Source organism: Ambystoma mexicanum, chromosome 7p (assembly GCF_040938575.1).
Source record: "Ambystoma mexicanum isolate Mex_15411 chromosome 7p, UKY_AmexF1_1, whole genome shotgun sequence".
Taxonomy (NCBI): Eukaryota; Metazoa; Chordata; class Amphibia; order Caudata; family Ambystomatidae; genus Ambystoma; species Ambystoma mexicanum.
The window spans coordinates 675,802,273-675,826,973 of NC_090939.1; positions in this window are offsets into that span (position 1 = coordinate 675,802,273).

Here is a 24,701-nt window from a genome sequence, read left to right on the forward strand (position 1 = left end):
GAACTAGAGAGAGCTCTTTACACATGACCAGAGTACCCAAACCATCGGGTAACACTACAGAGGATGTGGAGTCTTTGATAAACAAGTGACTCCACTGGCTTTGTCATAAGAGAGGGTGCCTAGGTATTTATTATACGTTCAGATTTTACAAATGGTAACTGGTTATTGGACCCCATAAAAATACATTGGGATATGATCAAGATATCTTAAGTGCAACACTCCCTTGAGAGAATTTGCTTGAGTTTAGAGCCCTACCACCTAGATATTCTATTTTCCAACTTAGATCGATGCCACCAACATCTAACGATATTGATCACAATAGAATAGAGGGAAACATCAAATGAAGACCCATTGATAATATGAGATGGACAGATCCCCCACCCCCTTGCCATCCTATTGCCAGGAACATAATGCTGGTGGAGGATAGTTTACTATACATGATGCCAACAAGAATCCCAATAGGAATTCTATCTTGGAATATCAGGGGTCTAGGCAGCAGAGAAGAACATTTAGAATAGCAGGAATGTGTCTCTGGAGCCCATATCTCTTCCAACAGAAGACATTGAAGACTGTACCTGTGTTTAAATTGGGATGCCAAACCTTTTTCGACCTGCTACCAAAGGCCTGAGAGGCCACCCAAAATGGGGGAGGATGACATGGGTTCATGAATGTCTTGCAGCCAGGTGTAAGCAGATAGTTATCCCTGGTAATGACATCTTGGGGGTTATTATCACACCACAAGGTCACAAGCCAATGTATGTCTGCAATGTTTAACTTAGGCCCACGATGTAGGCAATTGAAGAATGTGATTCTACTATGGGTTGCATTATGGAAAGCAGGGGCTGTAGCAATTATGAGAATCTCTTAATGGTGTGAGATTTTAATTGTCAATATGAATCTAATCTATTTTACGTAGAAAAGCAGACAAAAGAGGATGAATGCTGGGCTATACCTGAGGTATCTACCAGAGCCTCACCATCTATACCCATTTGCAAAAAGAATAGCAAACATCATAAATTCTTATGGCGTTTGGGCCTGTAATGGTCAGCTAAGGGTTGTAGACTACCTATAGGACAGCAGCAATGCAGACTCATATAGACTATATTCTGGTCCCCATGGTATCATGCTACAGAGTGATATCAATGGAGGTAGACAATAGAGTAGAGAGTGATCATGTTCCATTAGTTCTTACACTTGCTCTTGTAGCTAAGACCCAATTGACCAATCCCCTATCATTCAATTTATCTACCCAACAACCAATGCCTAATTGAACATGTCTGAAATGGCATACACTCAATAACGATACAATACTCTAAGATCTATAAGAGGACTTGTTGCTGACTTTACTAGAATTCATAGGAGAGAGTTATTCTAACAATTATCTGAATTTTATTGTAAATTATCTGATATTGTCAAGCGGTTTGTGACCCGACCAAGTTGCACCCATTGAAAGGATAAGGTTGGTAAATGTGTGTGATATGACAAAGACTGCAGGTGCCTGAAGTTAGATATGGTGTCAGTCCTAAAGAACACAGGGGAGACAGTGCAGAAGTTATACAAAAACGAATGGAGTAAAAGAACATATTGGCAGAAAAGTTGAAAGGTTCATCTAAAAATAAGAGGAGGAATTGAAAGCAGCAGCAGTCTCTTATAACCATAGAGAATTCTGGAGGATAATTATTCATGGATCTCTTCCTAATGCACCTGAAACATCAATCAGAGGCTTACAGTGGTTTATAAACTTTAGTACACTTTATCCAGAGTGTGAGACCGCAAAATCTCAGTATGCTGAAATCAGAGGGAAAGAGGGACTGTCCACTAAATAAGGGGATTTGGGGATCTGTAGAAAAGGTGGTATTCTCAGAAAACGAGTTTAAGACTGCCCTTTGTCAGCAGAAGCTTAATAAATCCCTGTGCCCAGTTTGTATGCCAATAGACTTATTTAGAAGTGAGACAATGATTTGGGTACCTATTCTGACTACGTTGTTTAACGATATTAATGCAAACAAAGAAATGCCACATAGCAAGCAGGGTTCCAGTATTCTCCCCATTTATAAAAGGGGAACACACCAACCTGGCTAATTATAGGCCAATACCACTCCCGTATTCCCTCTGAACACTCTAGGCTATATTCGTTCTCCTGCACAAGCAGTTTTTAGGAGGTTGATATGAACAATCAACCAATCTTTCAGACTGGCTTTTCTGATAAATAAATATGTACACTTTAGAAAAATGCTGCTATATGTTGCATTTGTTGACCTCAGATGGTCTTTCATTCAGTCCCAAGACACCAACTCTGGACTCTATTAGATCCCTTCTGTGTTCGCACACCGTTGATTCAACAATCAGACAATTATATACTGATAACTTCGCATCTGTCAGAAGTCCTTAAGACCGTACTGATTTTTTTAAGATCACATAAGGGGTTAGACAGTGTTGTGTGATGACCGCCTTGTTATTTTCCATATTTATAAATGCAATTGCTTTGACTGTAAATGCCCAAGAAGCAGACACACCGGCACTGGGAGGGAAGAAATGGGGGACCCTTCTCTTTGCCGATGATGCTGTCTTGATTACTGAAACACCAGTGGGGTTTCAGCAACAGCTTAATCTGTTTGCCACAAGATGTTAACAAAAGGATCTTATTATTAATATAACAAAGACTAAGACCCTAACTTCACCCCTAATAAAACCCCTAAACTGTGAAACCATACATTTTATATAGTGAATTCACCTTTAGATGAAGTAGCAGTTTATGACTATTTGGGTATACATATGATGTGATATGATAGATTATTTATGACATGCTCAATACGCAGAGGTTTCTAAGCGCAGACCCGAGGATCGAACCTGTGGTGCTCTGTGTCGTCTTGCTTCCAAGGTGAGCACTTTGCTTATGAGCTATCCTTCCAAGACACAATACTACTAAATGGCATAGGAACATCAACAACTCTATGACTGCTTTGGGCAGAAGTAGTATGGTAGTTACTAATTTTACAAATTACTATGTAACCGGGACTTTCACACACACCAAGGAGATTTATTAACTGCATGCCATTCGGCTTCCACATATGGGGCAGAAATATGGGGGCACACAGACATGAACTATTTAGTTAAAAAAGAAAATAGGGTCCTCAAGTGATATCTCAATATGACAAATAACGCCCGAACTGTTCCAATGAGGTTCGACCTGGGGTAGCATGGAATAGATTAATTGGTGAAATTGAAGCCTGTGTTGTATTGGCTCAAACGATGAAACACCCCAGAATTAAAGATGGCGCTCGAAAGGCCGAGCAGTGGAAATGGAAGATGGACACACCTCAGAACCATGGTAACCAGAATACACATTGCTTGTGGCAGCCAGCGCAGTCAGTCTTACTAGGAAGCCGACGCTTAGAGATGAAGTGGCACCTTTAGAGTTAAGCCCTAGCCGACAGATGGGCTGAGCAATGTTCAGGATTCGTATACAATGAGGAAAGGAATCAGGTGGGGCGGTTGAGTACTGTAAAATGGAAACTTTGTGATTGTGAAATAATAGGATGGACATGATCGGGACTCTAACGCTCTCTATGTGGGTGCAGAGGGTACTTAGATTATACATTTCTGTTGAAACGTGAAGTAGCATAAAAATAGGAAAGCGACAGTATAATGTCAGGAAGTACAGTGATTAGATGAAAGATCTTTGACTTGAGCTTGTCGTATATCATTGAGCACGAACCAGCACTGTTAGTATGGACAAGGAACCGGTAAGGTGCACATGATCGCGAAACCGACGTGCGGAAGCATTAGTGAAAGTACTTTCAAGCTTAGAATTTAGAACTTTAATAAGAAGTGGCAATTAGATTGGGGACAAGAGTGCTTACCAGCGAATGCAGGAAAAACTGGGGTACGAAATGAATGCGCATTTTATGAATGTGTGACATGACATTAAAAAATATGTTACAGGTGGGATTGAAACCCATGAATTTCTTGTGGACATAAACAATAGTAAAGAATGAAAGAGAGCGATACATGGTAAGACTCAAGAAATAACTTCATGTTTGTATATCACAAATGGTTAAGTTGAAAAAATAATGGTATGGGATAATATTGTACAGTATTGCAACAATATGAAACTGATGTTGTGGGAAAAAAATGGGACAGGCTTGATAGTGATTTAAATATGTGGACCAAGCATTTAATAATGACATGTGTAATGCTAGTAATACACACCACTAATAGATTCTGCAACAATGGGGTACAGGTATGAGAAACTGCGAAGGACTTGAAAACACTTTACATTTGTGGACCAAGTATATAATAATGATATGTGTAATGGTTACTACATATTAAGGTAACACAGCACTAACAGAGTTTAATGGTGTGCTCTCATCATTCTCTTTCTTTTCATTTTTTTTATTTTTGTGTGATCTTTCTTTTGACCCTAATTCTCCAACCCATCACCACTCCTTAATGTCTCTGAATACGTATTACAACATGTGTATGCACATTTGATTGAGTATCTTTGAGTTATTTTCACATCTTGAATTATTACATGCCCTGATTTGAAAAAGGCAAATGACGTGCCGAAACACGTGTCATCTAAAGGGGTCTCTCCTATGTGAGTTAAGAATAACTTTCAAATTATATAAAAGATTTTCGGATTAAATTTATGGCACAGTTCTTGTGTGGAAGCAACAATTTTCCTTAAAACAAGATTCATAATCTTTCATTTTCATGAATTACATATTTCCTAAACCTTCATAGTGTTCACCTACTTTTGCTGTTAACCATTGAAAATTAAATCTCTGATGCACAATTTGAAACTTTTACTTGTATCATCCACATCACGATAATGTACAAACCTACGGTGCATTAACCTTCATTCTGACAAGGAGATCATGTGTTTGTTGCATCCCTGCTAGAGTTCACTTCAATGCAGTTCCTAGATATATGATGCTGCACTGGAAGGGATAACATGTTGCTTTAACTTTTTAAAGGTAGCTTTGTGAGGGCCACAAATGGACTTTTCTAACTTGCGGCTGCTTTCTAACTTGATCTTTTGTCATATACCAACCATTAGGTCACAGAGGCACTATTAGGTCCAAAGCATCTTCCTGTGCCATTGCCGAGCAGGTGCCTCTCTTGTCCCATTTTACATATTTGTGCAAATATGCTTGTTAGTAACAAATTCAAGATAGTCAATATCTATTATGTCTTTTTAAAGGTGGTTGCCCCCGGCACCGTAGAGTAGCATCCGTGAGCTTGCACACTCATTTTGGCTGCCGATTATAATTCACTTGTGGGGTATCAATGTGTGTGTGTGTGTAGAACTGTGATCTTTTCCTGTGCCCGATAGCTATGGCACACCAAGCTTATTGTATTAAACACTAAGTCCAAATTCAAAGAGTCATTCAGAGGAAGCAACAGCACATAAGAGTATTTAACAAGGGTCAACAGACAAGTAGTAAACCTTAGACGGCTGAAAGAAAACTCCTTTTAAGAAACAAACCATGCGCAGAATTACCGAATCACAGTGATAATATATGTTTATGGAATACAGAGGGTCAACATTTAGGAGATTTCATTAGGTAACTTAAAGAAGATGTTAAGTGTGATCATACTCTCCTAACAGGATGTTAAAAAGATGTTCTTGACTACTGCTCATATGTGTCACAAGGGTGCCCTTATTCTAGAAACCAGTCAGCGTTAAATCCTATATGAACAGATGAGGTTCCTGATGGAGTTCCTACTAAGTATATCTCAAACTGTGTGTATAGAAATTAATCAAGTCAGCACACAATACAAATTCAACATTGTGTTGCAAAAAAGTGTAGTAAATGCATAATATGTATAATCGAAAAGCTAAACAGCTCACAGACATTAATTACAAGCAGTCCTACAGATAAGGAGTGTATCAGCCACTTGTACGCCGTAAAAATAGGCAAATACTCCCAATAAATAAAAAAACAGAGCAGAAATACTGCCATCAAAAAATAGGAAACAGACACACAGAACCTTGGCTCCCTGTTTTCAATCACACAGCTCCATGGATATGTGTGGACCAGTAGTACATGTCCTACCAAAGGAAGAAACTACTGTTATAACTACCTGATACTTGAGTGGGGGCAGTGGGCCGAAGACATACCGCAGGTGAATGACCATTGTCTAGCTCGGCTGCATCATGTGGTTGGCAACCAAGAGATCGAGCTCTCGGGTCTGCAATTCTGTGCAGCCTGGTTCTGCTTTCCCTCGTCTCTCTTCCCATGTCTTGTGGCCTTATGTAATCCTCATTATAATTATACGATGATTTCTACATATCTATACCGTGCTATGTTTCCCATAGGTTAGTGCTATTTGGTCCTTACGGGCTCATTACATGATCCTGTAGTTCCATAGGGTTAGTTTCGATAAGTAGCTGCATGCTTGCTCTGGGTTGATCAAGGAAACAGGCCTGGAGCTTCAGTAAAAAATATAAATAATTGTTGCAAGAGTGATCTGAACTGCGGTGATGCATATAACGCAGCCAGCAGAAATGGCCTTTAAGGTCTGGTCTCCCCCAATAACTGTGCATTAGCTTCGAACACAAACCTTTGAAGCCCAGCAGGGGAGGGCATGATCACATGGTCCAGCCAGACATCCTGATCAGGTCAAAGAAGGGAAGTGAAACCTAAAATTTGGTGCGGGCTCACACTGGACTCAGAATAAAGGGGATTGAAAAGCCCATTGCAACCATGTAAAAACAAATTTTGTGTGATTAATACAGCTTAAGTTATGAGAAAAAATATGATTCCGGCCTTCTCATAAATCTGAGGGAATAGAAAGTTGTTGTGATGATAGGTTATGGAAGTAATGTTGAATCAGGAAAGGGCAGATTTGTGACTTTTCCGGCTCAGGAGCAAATCGTGATAAATAGTAGCTCTGCCCAGGAAGGGCGTGCTGACATACAATTAATATTGTTCGACTCACCACAAAATGTGGAATCCCAAAATGTGTAGGTTCATGCAGTTATATGAAAAATCAGGGTATCTGCCATGTTGTGAGATTTTTCAACACAAAAAGGTAAAACCCACCTGTCATTTTTGGATGATGTATTTTTCCTCCTCCCTCAGATTCCCATACCTCCCAACTTCTGGTCCTATCAGCAACCAGTAGGTGTCTTGGTGGGAGGTGAGGGGAGAGAACTGGCCAATCCGTAGCGTGGGAAATAAATGATAATAATGGATCATCCCAAGCTCTATAAGAGCTCAGTTTTCTATCTGAGAGGGACTGACTTGCTGATCTTTCTTTAACCTTTGGACACTTGGGGCATTTCTTTGGACTTTTGATTTTCCCCTTGACTTTCCCACCCTATTGCCTGAGGTAGTCTGCTTCTGGACTCTTGCAAAGAGCTAGCAGAGGGACAGGAAGAGCTACCAAGGCCATCGACATTGCAGGCAGACAGAGACTGGGACATCTAGAAGCTAGCTGGGCCTGCCATCTGAGAGCCTGTGGAAGTTTGGGTGCCTGGGTCTACGCTTGACCAAAGCCTTTGACTGCTGTTTCCCTGGATGCCCCATAACTAAGGCCGCCCATGTAAGTAGATATATCCCAAAGCTATCAAAAGTGTGGGGGGATCTGCCTACCTTAATCTTCATTTCACATAGCGGGTAGGGGGTGATACTGGGGAGACCCTTGGCACATTGTATTAAATCCAATTCAAATTAATTCCATTACCGAAAATCACCCTATTTGTTTAAATTTAATTGTGTTGGGAACTGCCTGCCTTAATCCTTTCCATTAAATTGTGGGCAGGGGGGAATCTGTGTAGATCCTTAGGGCATTGAATTGAAGTTAAATCAATTAATTCCCATATAGAAAATCACGGGATGAGTGTTGTTAGAGTTCAAAAACTAACAACGTTCATGCCCAGTGTGTTAGGGCTGGTATAGACAGTAAAGTACTTGGGTGACTCTACCTTTTTGAAACTCCTGTCTTCTGTACCGAAGGGGGGGTGTCCATAATCCGAAAATAAGTTACCCGAAAACGCTGCTATTCTAGTGAATGTAGAGGGTGCAAAACGAAATTTCCCATTTATTTACTTGCATCCAAAAACGATTTCCCCAAAGCCCTGCATTTCATGCACATAAAAAACCCAAAATGACTTTGCCTTTCAAAAAAACATTTTGCTACTGTATTTCCACTCCCTGTGCCTTGCCTTCAGATCAGAGGGGTCATATCTAATTGATGCCTTGAGGGTGGGGGTTGCAGGGAGAAAGGAGGATTATGCCAAATTAAGCAATCACTGTGTGTCTTGTATGTTTACTATTTGTTAATGTGCAAGAAATTTGATGAAGGCACACTTAAAGTGATAAAGGTCCATCTCTAAATTTTACCTGTGTGTTGTAGTATCAGTAAGTTCATTATTAATATATAAATCAGTCAATTGAATGCAAACACTTTGAATTTGTGATATTGTGTAGGGCCACAGTGTTTGTGGATTATGTTTTGGTTGCTGTTACATTTTGTCAAACCTTAAATAAATATATATATATATTCTTACTATTCACCAGACTGGTTCCTAGCCCATTGGTGGTACAGAGGATATTTGTTGGGGTGATGCGAAATAAGTGGGAAGCCTCATTAAAGTAGAATCTATGTAAGCGCTTTGGATGTGCGCCACCCTGCTTGGGGGGGATAGGAACTACCTGAGGTGAGTGACCACCTAATATAATGTGACAAAGGGGAACAACTATGGTGTGTCTTTGCCATTCCCTGGACACTGGTTGAACGGTTTCAAGAAAGCCATTGTGCAGCAACTTTTAGTTGCATGAATCCAGACCATACGCACAGTATGAATCCAGACTCCTGGCATACACAGGACCCTGGAAGAGTCAGGAAATCTGTTGTTTACAGACTTCAGGGACATACAAGCTGTACATTCACGAGAATGACCGCAGCTGCTGTGCAGTGTTTCTACATCCAGTATGGGCCTGCAAAAGCTGGAAAGTTACTAGCCCCTTGGCAAGTGCCAATGACAGGGATCCCTTAGCACATGTACAAGGGTATCAAGCATATAATTAAGAGCCCAGTGGATTATCCTGTTAGAGTATACCGAGGTGAGGTTGACAAAGAGAGGTCTGTGAGTCAGTACTTGGAAGTGTAAGGTGTTGGCAGAGTGGCAGGATCAAAGGAGCAGAAAGGCAGAGGAGTGGAGAACAACAGCGATAGAAGGAAAACCAGGTGTGTGGAGGTAAATTAGGAGCAGGTAAAAGGAGGGGGAAGTGGAGAAACTCAGTGATGAAAGAAGGATTAGAGTCCAAGGAGAAGGAGATGGGCCATAGTAAGGAGGGGGAGAAAGGGGTCTGAGGTTAAAGAGTTATAACACCAGAGGAGAAGTACAAGATGGGAAGAGGACAGAGAGAAGTAGAAGCAGGACAGAATGTCGAGGAGCAGAAGATGAAAGAAACGCAAGAGGAAGAATGACTGAAGAGTAGAAAGGAGGAATGGTGAAGAAAGAAGGAGGAACAACAGGGACCAAAGGGGAAGGGTCACAAGTGAGGAGCCTGGTTGGGATTCAAGCTCCTGAAACAACTCCTTACTGTGTGGACTATAGGTATCTAGGAAGGTACCAGACTGCTCAGAAGGGGTTTGGGCATGACCATGGGATCAATGCAATCCTGGAAAAGGTCTTCAAGGGTCTTATGTCTGAAGCATGACATCCTGACAACCCTTACAGTAGCCAAGCATGTGACCTCAGCAACCAAGAAACAAGTACAAGGCACTTAAATCCTGATAGTGCAGTGTTTAAAAAAACAAATGAGGGAAGGACTGAGTACACAAGTCCTATTTAATTCCCACAGAGTTACCGCTATTAAATCTAATTTCACTTTATTAAAATAAAGAGACGATATTCAAATAGCTTTGCTTCAAGTTGTGTGTTGACATCATGCTGTATCACTTCAACAGGAAGACCATTACTGAAATATGTAACCTAATCAAGGCCAACATCTAGTGGGGAATCAACATCTGTCCTGCCATTCCTGAAGATGGACTCAATCTTGAACTTCTCTCTGAAACTGTCAAATTTCAGCACACCATGGGCATGTTGCATTTAGTATGTTATAGCTGACATTTTTCGAAAGTGCTAGGACAGGTGCTTGATGCACTATTGCCAGCCAGCACATCTCTCTGCTCACCATGCAGGCTGCAGTGAATGGCCCCAAAAACGGTTCTACAACATAGCCCACTTCCATAACATCATCACAGCATGGGTCAGCATTCATACAGTATTAGTGCACCAAAGGCCTCGGAGCAGACAGACTGAAACCAGAAGCAGCAGCGTACCAAGAATGTGCAGGTTACTTGTGAAGCAAATCTGAATATAAGCCCCTGCTATGCCTGTTACCTAGGTTTCAGGCATGAGTACAGTGCTATGGAATTGCATCCTTTCAGGATACATGGAAAACCATTGCGTTTAACTGGTGCACTCTTGGTTATTGAGCAGAAGTGATACATTAATGTCCTTGGGGAGGAATACAAATGGGATGTAACAGAGCCAAGGGGAAGGGCCAAGGACAATGTCAATGTTGTGATTGCATACCCCCACTTTCAGTTATTTATCATCAACATGCCCCCACCAACATCACACCACATCCCCCACACCTTAAGGCACTCCAATGCATTCCCTATTCACATAATGGATATGATGTAACCCAGGGTCCCAGAATGTATAGTGGAAAAAAAAATAACTCACCAAATGCGTCTGAGATTCTATATCATCCTCCTCATCCCACCTGGCAATTCTCTTTGGTAGACGGTCTAACCCCATAGTTGGATACTCAGCTTGACCGGAGCACACTCTCCCCAAACATTGCAGTTCTGCAGTAGTATACAACATTGAAGGGCGTCAATAGAGAACTCTGGGACTCCACTTGAGATGGTCTAAACATCAACACATGGATATGCAATGAAAGAGCATTTTGCCTCTTGAAGGCGCAAGGAGTTGGTGGAGAATATAGTACTATTTTGTTGTATGTTGCACAACATGTGTTTCCCGGTGCAGTGATCACATGCCATCATGCCGTTGTTCTGTCGAAGTGTGGGAGGGGCAGATCACACGTCAACAACTCATTGAGAACTGTGTGTCTGAAAGCCGTTTCCCTATGCTAGGTAAATGACTGAAGGCTATAGTGCCATGAGGGCCCTGTAGTCAGAGCTATTGTGCCTGGGTCATTTCAAAAGAACAGGCAATGGGCAGTACCTGCAGGCAAACGCCAGTTGGGCACTGCAGGCAGGGCCACTGTACCTATCGGGACATGCCGTGACAGCTCTGCAGGCAGAGCCCCTTTTCCCGCAGGGCATTGCTTTCAGGGCTACGGTGGGCAGAGAATGGAGAAAGACAATAACCCTTGCACAATGTTTGCAGATGGTAACTGTGGTGTACCAGAAGAAGGAGTCTGGCATGTTCAACAGGCGTTTCACTTAATTGAAAAGAAACACACCTAACTTGACCTAATGCTATGAGGGAAGTTCCCTACCTAACAAACAAAAAGACTAAGGGTGCATCTCAAGTCCAAACACATGGCCCTCATTACAACACCGGTGGTAACCAATGGCGCTATTAGCATCATGGTTGCTGCCGGTATTGTAATGAGTCCGCCATGGTGCAATGGGGAATTACCACCCCATTCCATGGTTGGCGGGGCAAATTGCGGTACCGTAATTAACTTCAAGGTCCCTTTGCGGGTCCCTACTTTAATGGCTGGTCCAGACCAGCCGTTAAGGTCGGGAGTCGCAAAGGGACCTCGTAATTAGGCGCTAAGGGGTTAACGGCACCACAGCCTTTTACGGCACCGTTAACCCCTTAGCGCCAGGGTCGTAATGAGGCCCAATGTCCTCTGTCTGAATCCTAAGTACCTAACTGACCCTACCAACTTTGGAAAAATACCTGACTCAACAAAACGGGAGGCTTGTATAACAACCTTGGTGTGGACTTCTGCCTGGCCCACTTGTGTTTAAATTATGCTCAGTGTCACAGTTCTTGCAGATTATCTTCACAGCTTTATTATTAAATTCACAAATGTCTTCAGTCTGGGTTTCCTTCTCCCTTTGATAAGGAAACAGTCTATTGGCCTCATTACATGGATGGCGGTAAGGGTTCCTTACCGCCTTACTACGAGGTCCCTTTGGGGGTTGGGGAATTTAACGCCTGCTTTTTGCAGGTGTTAAAAACCAACCCGCAAAGGGACCAGGGAGCTAATTATGGTACCGCAATTTGCTGTACCGTAATTAGTGCCTTCCCCATTCCCATAGAGCCCTATGGGGCAAAATGGGAATGGGGAAGGGCAATGGTGGAAGGGGGGGATTACCGCCCCGCCAACCTTGGAATAGGGCGGTAATTCCCCTTTCCACCAAGGCGGTGCCGGTATTTTACCGGCATGAACCATGGCGCTAATAGCGCCATGGTTCACCGCCATCCGTGTAATGAGGCCCTATGTTTGTTAAATGTTTGTTAAATGTTCCAATCCCTCAAGTACGACTTGGAAATACTGTTAGCTCTGTGGTAAAAAGTCTTATCACTCCATATAAAAATTGTCTCGGGGTTTGTGCCCAGTCAAATTACACTGCTGCCCGTGATTTATGCACTATGCTGTCCATGTTATAGAGTATTCTGTTTCCCTTTACTCTGTTTCACCTGGGACTCTTAGCTATGGCGGTTACTTCAATAGTGATATACAATTTCTATGTCTTTTCCCACTCATATTCAGTGAGGCCTGTGTGCCCATCTTATTCTCCTTTCTTAATGCACTTTGTCACCTAGCCCAGCCTTATCTTACATTCTTCTTATCCCGTTTCTCTAAGCCTAGGTTTCAGAGGGGTTGCATCCCTTTTAGGTTCACTTGACTGTTCATAGTATTGGGAGCTATTTCAGTCTTTCAACACACTTTTTTGAATTGTTTTCTCTTTGGTTCAGTAGAGCTGTGTGCTGTTACATTTGCTCTTGTTTTCATACCTGTCCTGGAGACATGCAGGCCGGTCTCTCGCTCGCCTCCACAGGTCCGTAGCATCTCTTTCCCTGCCAGTGCCTCTCACAATAGGAAAGATGTTTGCTCCAGGGGCTCGCTTCTGCATAGCATGTGCTCTCCTCACACCGTGGGAGTTCCCGTTCCATTCACAAAACGCTTACTTCATATGAATGAATAAAGTGATGTCCATCTTGCATGACTGTGGCCCTCAGGTGAGGTTTACCATTATCTGAGTCCAATAGCGTCACAGACGAATCCTTATGATTTATAGTTGAAACAGTTTCTGGGTAGTTCGGGCTGGTAGTTCCATGCTGCAATGAGAGTCCTTGTCCTGAAGAGGGGAGTCGCTCCCAGTGAGGTCCCACTTGCCCAGAGTCCTAGGGAAGACCTTGCAAAGCTGGCTCGCCTCCCTAGCCTCAAAGGGGGTGACCCCCCCATAGGGAGAACGGACAAGTTGTCCACATTCGTCAGATAACTTAAAGGCTCAGCAAGCAGTGTCAATGTGATCAAGCTGACTCTGTTCATCCCTTACTTTACAACCCCTACCCAAACAAATGACTCCCTACCTAATACTCTAGGCCTCAGCAGAGATGATGATGGTTTTACATGCCTGGTAGAGGAGATTATGCCATACCTTTTAGATGATACCAGCTCACCATTAGGGTTGCTTGGGTACCACCTTTCCATTTTACATTATGGATGTTTTCTCGCAATTCATAATGCAAATGCAATGTTTGAATTTGCAAAGAGTCTAAAAAGAATCCAAATAGATTTAGATTATTTGCAAATACAAAGACTGATCCCCCACATTCCCTGCACAGTTTTGTGCATGTACGAAGGCTTGGGACATCAGCCGTGGGGTTCTGACTAACTCACAGCCCTGTAATAGGCATTTGGGAAACTGCCATAACATCATAGCCTTGTTTCTTTTCCATGTCTTCGAGAGGTGCTCTATACATTTGGCCTATTGAAGACAATGGGGGTCATTACGACCCAGGCGGTAAGTACGCCAACTTTACCACCATGGTGTAAACTACGTTTGCACCATGGTGGATGGCGGATTTACCACCCCATTCCAAGGTGAGTGGGGCGGTAAATCCCCATTTCCCATTTTACCCTTCCCCATTCCCATTTTTGCCCCATAGGGCATAATGGGAGTGGGGAAGGCGCTAATTACGCCACCGTAAATTACGGTGGCGTAATTAGCACCAAGGCGGTTTAGCGCCATGGATTTTAACGGCTGCTAAAAGCAGCCGTTAAAATCGGAATCAGGCGTTAAGGGTTAACGACGGCGTTAACCCTTAACGCCTGAGTTGTAATGAGGCCCAATGAAGGCCTCTTCACCCCTCCCTCTATATGCAAGTTTCAGACCGGGTGGTTCAAAAAGGATTTTTTAAAGGTTTATTATCATTTTACAAAAATACAACCATGAGCATCACCAAGGAAAACGTTGCGGCAGACAAAAGTAAGGAGGTGTTGAGGTGCTAAATACTGAATAGCTTTACAGAGATACTACAAGTGACGCATTTTCATATTTAATGAGCATTCTGGAATCAGGTGAAGTATGTCCATGAGGTGGGGGCTCGTCAAGTTCACATGCTCCATCTGGCGATAGTGCAAAATAATGGATTCACATTAAGATTCCTTCACAGATGTGTGCAGGGATTAATATCTCACAGAAAGACAAGATTTTATGCCAATCCCTCCACACTAGAGAGCACGCGAGAAGAAATTAGTTTTATTCAGCGTTAGCTATTAACTATTAATATTATAGCATAAAAGCCACACGGAAGATATTACAATCTAAAACCAGACCCCATTTAAAATACCTATAAAATGTTATAGAAAGATCTTCGTAGCATTTTAAAGGATGCTTTTACAGTTATACAAACATCAAAAACAACATTCATGTAATTAAAATTCATTAAAAGACGCACTGCTTCCCTGGTCTTAGTAATTCCATTATTAATAAAAATGCTTTCTAAGGTCATACAAGATAGTAAAGATCAACAAAAAATGTCAAATATTTTGCTCAGAGCCAGACCCACATACTTTAGTTTAGCTTTTATTAATATACTTTTAGCCAAATCGGCTGTGTATATATACAAACACATATTACATTACAATCACAACATAAATCTAAAAAGAAAGTTTCTAGAGGGAGATAACAATGTCACAACATCTCTGAAAATTACCTATATCTAATGCATTTAAAATTTGAATTGATGACATTTTCCTACATAAAAACATTCTAACATATATACCTAATAGTGTCACAATATTTGAAACAGGAATTACCAATTTCTAAAAACAATTTCAAATGTCAACAGTGCGTATATAAAACAGCACCATAAAATAAAAAAGATTCTAGTCATTACCCTTCATGAAATGTTGCCATATGTTGGATTGGAAAGATTGTTAATGTCTAGCGTGTTATCATAGGATTTTAGGATTTCAATCGCAGTTCCAACAGACTGTCACAGCATAGCATCACATTTTCAAGGGACTCTATTTCGTCACATCCACAAAGACGGCACATACGCATGGATCTGCACAAACACCTTTTGTTTCTAAACCTTCACTATTATTACATTTCATCAACAAATAGAATCGGAAGGTTTTAGGACTAGGAAAGTCCATACTATATTTGGACTTAGATACATGTTCTAGCCTATATTGACAGTGGGGGCCACTATGCGATTTCGTTGCTAACTCCACAGTGTGGCGTTCGTGGTTAACTAGTGCCAACTTTTTATTAAGCCAACCTTTAAGCTGTCAGTGCACATTATATACTGAGGTCTGAACAAATCCAACAGCCCATATAGGATACATGGTTTGAATTTTGCCGAACATTGCCATAGATTTTCTATTCTCTATTTGCTCAAAAGTGCACAAGAATGGGCCAACAATTTTGTTGTTTTCTAGTCTCATAACTTTGTCATAGGCCATGACTAGTCTACTGATATATTCAGACTCAATATCACATCACATTTGAGGTACAAGTATTCAACATATATATCTATAGGTAGGCACATGAGTTTACGAAGTAACAAGGCTTCGAGCTTCCTCAAGTTTGTAACATATCTATGTCATCAAATTTCAATGGCATACAAAACCATTGCACACATTTTTGTTGTATATAGCATTAGGACAGTATAGGCCGAATAGCCATTATTTCTACCTACAAAGGTGCTGATTGCACTGGTAGATGTTAAACATCTTTCTTTAATCAATGACCATTGTTTCTCCCATCTTAATTTATCATCTACTATGACACCAAGATATTATAATGATGAACTTGTTCCAGCGTCTCATTATTCAATTTCCAGATTTTTTTGTTGCTGATGTTTTTACTGGGAAGGTCGTAACTTTACCTTTACTGATGTTTATCGTGAGCCCATTTAGTTTGGAATAAACAGCTAGTGTGTCCAATAGCTTTTGTAGGCCTGATGGGGTATAATACAACAACAACAAATCATCGGTATAAGCCAACCACCCCACCAGGGAAGTGCCTACCTTTACAGGGCAGGTTGATGGTATCATAAAGGCCTGTTACATGTCCGCTAGGTATAGGTTAAACAGGGTTGCTGCCACCATGCAACCCTGCTTAACCCCACAGCTTGTTAGTATTAGTGCCGGCAACTTTCCTTTTGCTTCTTATCTGATACGTACAGATGTATCAGTGTGATACGTACAGATGTATCAGTGTGATACGTACAGATGCATCAGTGTACAGGAGCATTAACATTTTTAATAGACTCAAGGGAATGTTCCAATTACTTAACTTCTTCCATAAATGGTTCCGAAGGACCAAGTCAAACGCTGCAAAGAAGTCTATAAAAGTGCAATGTATGCTCAACTCTCTGCTTTTCCAGGCGTATTCAATGGTGGAGATAAGTATAACCAGGTGCTAGACCTTTGCCTAAACCCAATTTGATTTATTGTCAGAATACCATTTGCACTGATCCAATCATTTAGCTTGAATAGCAGGAGCCGTGCAAATATCTTTGATGGGATATCCAGCATCGCTAGCATTCTGAAATTGTTGGGATCATCCCATGCAACTTTTTTGTACACTGTAAGAATGTGACCAACCCTCCAAGAAGGAAGTATCATGCCAATTAATCCAAATTCTGAAAGGAGCATGTGGAGGGCAGTAGCCCACAATTCGGGGGCAGGTTCTAATAAATTATTGGACACACCGACCGGGCCTGCGGCCCGCGAGTTGTTCAGGTGTACAATAATATCAATGACATCTTTGACAGATGCCTTAAAAGACCAACTATTAGAAGGCAATGGGAATGCCTCACCATTACATTCTTTGCGTCCTAATGTGGATGTAATGTGGGAGGTACATACTTTTTCTGTGATGCACTTTATGGATAGCTCTCTTTTTCTTCTGCTACGGATCTCTTCCCATATATCAGTTGAATTACCTGACTGTGCGAGAAGGGCTTTTTTTTTGCCAGCACTTAATTTCACAACTATGCATGTAGTGTCAGAGCCAATGACTGTAATCATTTTTAATAGCTTTTACCTTGGCAGAGACACACTCAAGGGCAACTCCTATATGAATATATGGGGTTGCTATTGCGATCTCGCTGTGCATAATCTTTTTTGCACTGCTAATGAACTTGTCATTATAGCATCTACTATGCTTCAACTTATTAGATTTTTGTAGGGTAGTTTTATATGTCATTTGGTCCTGGACAGGGTCACTAATAGCGGCCACCATCTCACCAAATTTGGATATTATACAGTTACTACTATTATTACTAGCCAACAAGCCTTCTGATATAAACGCAGGAATTATGGTGGTAGCCACGGTATTCGCCTTATCAAGATTGGTGTTATGCCATTGTATGCAATTTTGTCCCTCATTTATGTACATCTGCCCCTTCTTATCGTGTTTGAGAGCAGTATTGCTAACTTTTGGAAGAACTAGTAGAGCGCATAAAGGGAAATGATCGCTCTCGTCCCTGCTTACAATGCCCATATTAACTATGTGTGTGAGACCTCTATTGTTAACAATTACATAGTCGATGGTGGAGGCAGAGCGTCCATCGACGCGCATGAATGCCATTTTAGAGTCACTCATAGTATGCCCATTTAACATATTTAAACTATGTTTTGCCATTAACTTGCTCCATAGCTTTCCTTGTTTATTAGTTTCATGCATAGGAATAGGTCATGACGTATGCTTATTAAGGTGCACACTATCGCTTTCTACCACCCTAATTTTAGCATTAAAATCGCCCACAATCCACACTGGGTATTTATGCCTATATAGATTAAGAATGTTGGCTAGCACTCTTGTATTTTCTTTAGTGGCTATCATATTTGGGGGATCATAAACGTTTACTAGGAGTATCTCTGTCTTTTGGCAAGATAACATTGCGGCCAATACATTTGATGTGGATTCCACTATCATTGTTGCTACCCGGGGGATCTTACTGATATCATTAATCCTCCCTTAGGTCTCCCTTTTGGCCCCTTTACCGCTACTTGCTGTATTGTACAGTACCCGTCAAACTGTGTCATATCAGTACACCAAGTCTCCTGCAATGCTGCAAATAATATATTGGGGGTCATTACGACCCTGGCACTAAGGGGTTAACGGTGCCGTAAAAGGCTGCGGCACTGTTAACTCCATAGCACCTAATTACGAGGTCCCTTTGCGGGACCCGACCTGAACGGCTGGTCTGGACCAGCCGTTAAAGTAGGGACCCGCAAAGGGACCTTCGAGGTAATTACAGTATCGCAATTTGCGGTACCGTAATTACCACCTTCCCCAGTCCCATTGAGCCCTATGGGGCAAAAATGGGAATGGGGAAGGGCCAATGTTCAATGGGGAATTACCGCCCCGCCAACCTTGGAATGGGGTGGTAATTCCCCATTGAACATTGGCAGACTCGTTACAACACCGGCAGCAACCATGGTGCTAATAGCGCCATGGGTTACCACCAGTGTTGTAATGAGGGCCATTGTCTAGGACAGATAATAAGCCCTCATTATCAAATAAATGGGCATGTCTCCTGGTGTTCCAAGTATATAGCAAATCAACATCATCGATGCTGAGACAAAAAATGGGATTTAAAGGTTAAAGGGAGCCACTGCCAATACCCAGTGTTAGACAACTCTTGGCTGTCGGCCCCGTGGACTCTACTTGTATTAGCTCCTGGAATTGCCTTCACAACGGCATTCATTGCCTTCTTACTACCACTTACACCACGAGAGATGACATCATCTTGAGCAACTACCACAGGAGCCACGGTGGGTTAGTAACCTGTGGGCATGTTTTATGTGGATGCCGGGAACGTGTTTTTATAGTTGGTATCAACACCACTTTACATGTGTAGCCCAGTCTTAGCAAATCAACTTCATACTTCATGATGTATTGTAAGGTTGATTCAGTAAAAAAACAGACATTTGTAGAATATTCTGCAGCTACTTCAACCTGATCCACACTCTTTATATCACGTGAAGTAAAAGTTCTTAAAGGAACTACAGAATGCAGGATGCACAACACGGCTGCTCTATTTAGTGGCTTCTGATTAGCCTCCTGACAAACCTGGGTTATTTGTAGGGCTTTAACCTGTGAACCACCTTCCAAGACGTTAGTATTATTTCCTGCAAGTATTGTTGCAGAAGTGTTTTTTTTGCACGTGCCATAGATGTGTTAAAGGGTGTCCAGTCAACTGGTCGAAAAAAAACTGGTGGACTGCAATTTGGTCGACGCAATTTGGTCGAAAACCAAATGGTCGAATTTTTTTTTTTATTTATATATTTATTTTTTGGGTTTTCGTTTAATATAAAAAGGGGTTTTTAGAGAAAAAAAGGGGGTTGGGGGGGACCCCCCCCCAAAAAAAAGGGGTTAAAATAAAAAAAAAAAATAATTCGACCATTTGGTTTTCGATCAAATTGGTTCGACCATTTGTCTGGTCGACCAATTTTTTTCGACCAAATGTCTGGCAACCGTGTTAAAGTACTTTGGGTCTTGGGGAGGGCTATATGCTCTCCTACTTCACCCCTCCCTGAAATTGAACCAGGCAACGGCACGTGGGCACCATTAGAGAATGGCAAAATTCTAATTTCTTGGTGTGCTAACGAAACTGCCAGATTAGTGCTATTTTTTCTACTGGTATCTGGTTTAGGTGCCGCTACCAACTGAGTTTCATCTAAATGTGAAACTTCTTTGGTGATCACCGGTGCGTTTATCACTGTCTTTGATTTCCTCGAATATTTACCTAGCTTAACATTACTACTATACAGGAAAGCTTGTTTTACTGATGGTGACTTACGTTTCACCAATAGTTTATGTTTCCTTTCTTTTTCTTTTTGTATGTGAAGCTTTCCATATATATCTGGTGTATCCATACATGCTGGATCAATCTCTATCACCATATCTGATTCCAATACAATTGACTCTACAGGTCTACTCGGAGAATTACACGTACCACGATTGCATACCAACTTACGATCAGGTTTCACATTTTTGTGTAACAATTGGGCATGTATGTCCATCTTTTGCTCCAACCGCTCACATTTGGCAATTAGTGTTTTCAGCAAATTCTCAAAGGCATTGAACATATCATCAGAGGACATGCTTGTGTCATTGGCACTTACGTTTGCACTTTCGCTAGTGTCAACTATAGCCTTAGATATACCTCCCACGTTCCTCATATGGTTACACAGAAACCCAAATACAACTTTCTCTGGCATTATATCACACTGTCCATCAATTTGATTAAGTTGATGCACAGGGACAGCACCAGGGACAGTATTCACAGGATGTCTACCCATACAAGCAGACATTTCCATTATCATTCCTGGGGTATATGTGATCTGAGAGGATGGCCTATCCATAATATTGCCAAGATATTCTATATCAGGTTCCTCTAGATCACAATCAGGCAGATTGAGACTATCTATGCCAGGCGGAGTAACACTCTCTCCAACATTGTGTCCCATAGCCTGTACCTATGTTTACTTTCACCAGCTGAAGAGACTGATTGGACTAGCTTAACACACTCTGCTCCCTGTGTTTGGGACGTTATACAGCCCTTGTTCAGTGGCACAAGTACACTCGGTGTTCCACCCGAGCTGCTACGTATTGCTGTACTCGCTTTTGTATTACCGATGATGCATGTCACACTAACCAAGGACTCATATTTGCTACTCGGCTCACTCCGCCGGGGCATTGATGAGCCAAACATAACATCATCTACTAGCTTGGAGCTTACAAATCCCAGCTCATTTGTCAAATCAGCAACCAATTCTCTTGTAGCACTTGCGGCCATACGCTGTGATTGCCGATCGGGGAATGATTTTTTAGGAAAATATTCAGTTAGCTGCTTGCATGATAGACCTGATGTCTTAGAATTTGTAATGATTTTAGGTAGATACATACATCTTCCACGTAATGCCTTGTGCGGGCTTACGTCTACCATGTTCTTGCCTATGTTCTTGCCCATATTCATCTCTTCAGATAAACAATTTTATGTGTGGTTTTGTGTGGTTTTGTAATCCAATCACACAATATGACCAATACAAACAACGCCAAATGAAATTCTGTCCTAAACACTGATAAAAGCTGCTACCCAAAAATGGGTTTATAACTAAAAGTTGCTTTAATCAAACCAAATGGTATTTCAGCGTGCAATATATCATAGATGGCATATTGGTAGTTTAAAATAATCAAACTACTAACTTGATGAACTAATAATATATCTTATCAAATCATGCTATGGTTCACGTATATGAGCAGACACTCAATACCAGTGCTCTGACAATAGTGACAATAGTATCCCGATAGTATATAGGTGTCCAGTCTCATAGCCGGCAGCTCAACACAGTCCGGCAAGAGCGTTGATGTTTAGAAAGGATAAAAAGGTTAACGGATGCAGCTATAGTTTATTAGCTTTTCGTATAAGCTTGCTCGCTTGCTCAACTGGGGCTCATAAATCGACTGCTACACGTTCTCTATGTTAACGCAGTCTGTTAACGCAGTCACTTTCTCATACCACTCCAATCATCAGTGAATATGTGCACAGCCAAAAGACACCAGTACATTGCCAGTATATTTCCGTACAGTATTGACAAAAATAATACTTCTAAATGTATTTGTGTCGATAAATATCCAACAAAATATGACCGAGTGCCCTACCCCCCGAGCCGCAGAACAGCCAAACAGCGACTTTCAAAGGCTCGCGCGCAAAAGCGTGCGCTCGCCAAATATGTAGGGCTTCTGGGGGAAAGGGGCGTGGCCTCCAAATAATTCTAAAAGACAAGTAAATAAAAATGTTTAGATACTTAAAAATGTTTGGGGAAAGTCCAATGAGAAGCCCACTTTCAGTCCTTTTTTAAGAACGCTGGACTAAAGCTGCTCCGTACCGCCTTATGATGGTAATGAGACTCCTTATGGCCCCTCAACCAATTTATTATTTCCAATAAAGGTAACACGTTTAGACAAATCATTAAATTATCCTCCTGTGCTGTGGAGATCTAAAAGTGCTTAAAGCGCTCCTGTTGGCGGGGCTCATGTGTAATGTGGCAAAGGATTAAATTAACGGTAAACCACAGATTCGCTTCAACATGCTTGTATGGTCTAACCATACTGTCTTATCTTTGAGAGCTCTATTAAATACACCCAGGTTGTTAATTTGCCCAAGGACAACCCACGTCCTTACCAGCATATCCCCATACTTGAACCATGAATGCTTGTTCTGTACTGCAAACAGACTTATTTCAGCCACCGCGTTTGACCTGGTGGGGTTCTTAATATTAAATGTACTAATTTTGCCAAAAGACTCCAAAAACTTGCATTCAGCGAGCGCTGCAATATTATGCACCCCCATCTCCAACCATAGAGCTTCGCCCGGTGTGCTTGGGCCCAGGAAAGTTGCTTTCCTTTTTGGCCTGCATGTATGCTTGAGTCATCACTGTATCCCCAAATGTCACTACCATATAATTCAGATGAGTGGACTTTGGTCTTTATCACCCTTAAGCATTTGTCCATTATTTTCCCTACGAATATGTAATAGAATCATCTACTGTAATGTTGACATTGATTGACCATGCAAAGGTTGATTTGCTGTTTCCAAATGCCCCTATCTTGTTCTTTGCTAGATTCAATTCCTGGCCATGTTCCTAGAAAAGCCTGGCTGCATGGAGCAGGCTTTGTTGGAGTCACCTCTGTGTGAGGTCAATCAGGGCTGCATCATTGGCATACAAAAGCGATTCACACCTAACCCTGTTTATGACTGGTGGATTTGTTTTTAATAGGTAGTTATGGGGGGGGCAAAATCCAAGCGAAAGAGAATGAATAGCAATATGGCAAGGAGGCACCCCTGCCAGACAGATTTGTTAGTAGCAAATCCCTTAGTATAGCCATCGGCTCCTGAACAACGTAGTAAAGCCAATGTTTCCACATACAGGAGTTAAATTTGACTTTTCAATTCCCTCTATAAAATGGTGTGATCAACCAAGTCAATTATTCTGGCAAATCAAATATAAAAATGCAACAAACACCTTGCCTTCCCTGATCGTAGCATTGTATTCAGCATAATGCATTGATCGATCTGTTTCTGAAACCTACCTCCACATCGGGGAGAATGCTGTTGGCCTCTGCCGATTCTTCTAACCTTAATAGATACATTGTGTTAACATTTTGCAGGAGCTGTCGAGAAGAGAATTTGGCCGGTAGCATTGCAACCCGCTGCTTGCTCCTTTTTTGAAGAGCGGAACAATCAAACTCATTTTCTGGGAGGAGGGGAGTGTCTGTCCACTTACTATTGCATTAACCACTGATACCAAAATAGAGACCACCAATTGGGAAACCATTTGATAACCTGTGGTCTGATACCACCTGGTCCTGCTGCTTTTCCCTCCTTAGCTGCTTACAGGGAGGCAGGGATCTCATCTGCTGTAAAGGGGTAAACTGGCAGTGCCATGATTTATCTTACCTGGCTTAATGGCGTCCTCTGGCATTTCTGTAAATAGAATAACCTTGAAGTGGGATTCCCAGATCTCAGGAGAGATTGTGCTGTATCCCAATTTCTAGTGTCGTTATACCCTTCTGCTACCATTCCCCAAAACTCCTTAATGTTTCTTTCTTGGACTTGAAGCAAACGAAGAATGCAGATATCACCCACGACAGCACAAAAAGGGGGGAAGACAGTCACAAAAGTCAGAAGCATAGGTTTTGCTATGTATCACCATCCATGTCTCACAGCGATAATGGTAGACACCAAGCACACAAATCATTAAATGCTGTCCATTTATCCAAATATAAATCCTCCATAACAATCCTAGAATGTATACCTGTTTCATATTGGACAAGATTACAAGGTCAGAGGGTCCAACTTACAATGAGTAGACTATTGCTAGTGCTACACTCCTTGCAAGATGGCTCCCAGCTACCAGGCCAATTCTCTTCAGCACTTCTGTCCAAAACCCTCTGACTGTGGCACAGTTCTAGAACATGTGTACTAGGTGCCCCTTGTCCTCCCACAACCCCAGCATCTATCAGATTCCAGTAGATCTAGTCACTGCATTCTCACCAACATCCAATAGAGACAGACATTTTTTTTTTTTTTGCTGTGTAATTGTCAGATTTAGATCTAACTTATTACTGTGTAGTTCCAAACTCTACTGATCCCATTGTTCAGCAGAGGTCTCACAACCCAAGTCGTTTGCCCACATTGCTACATCTTC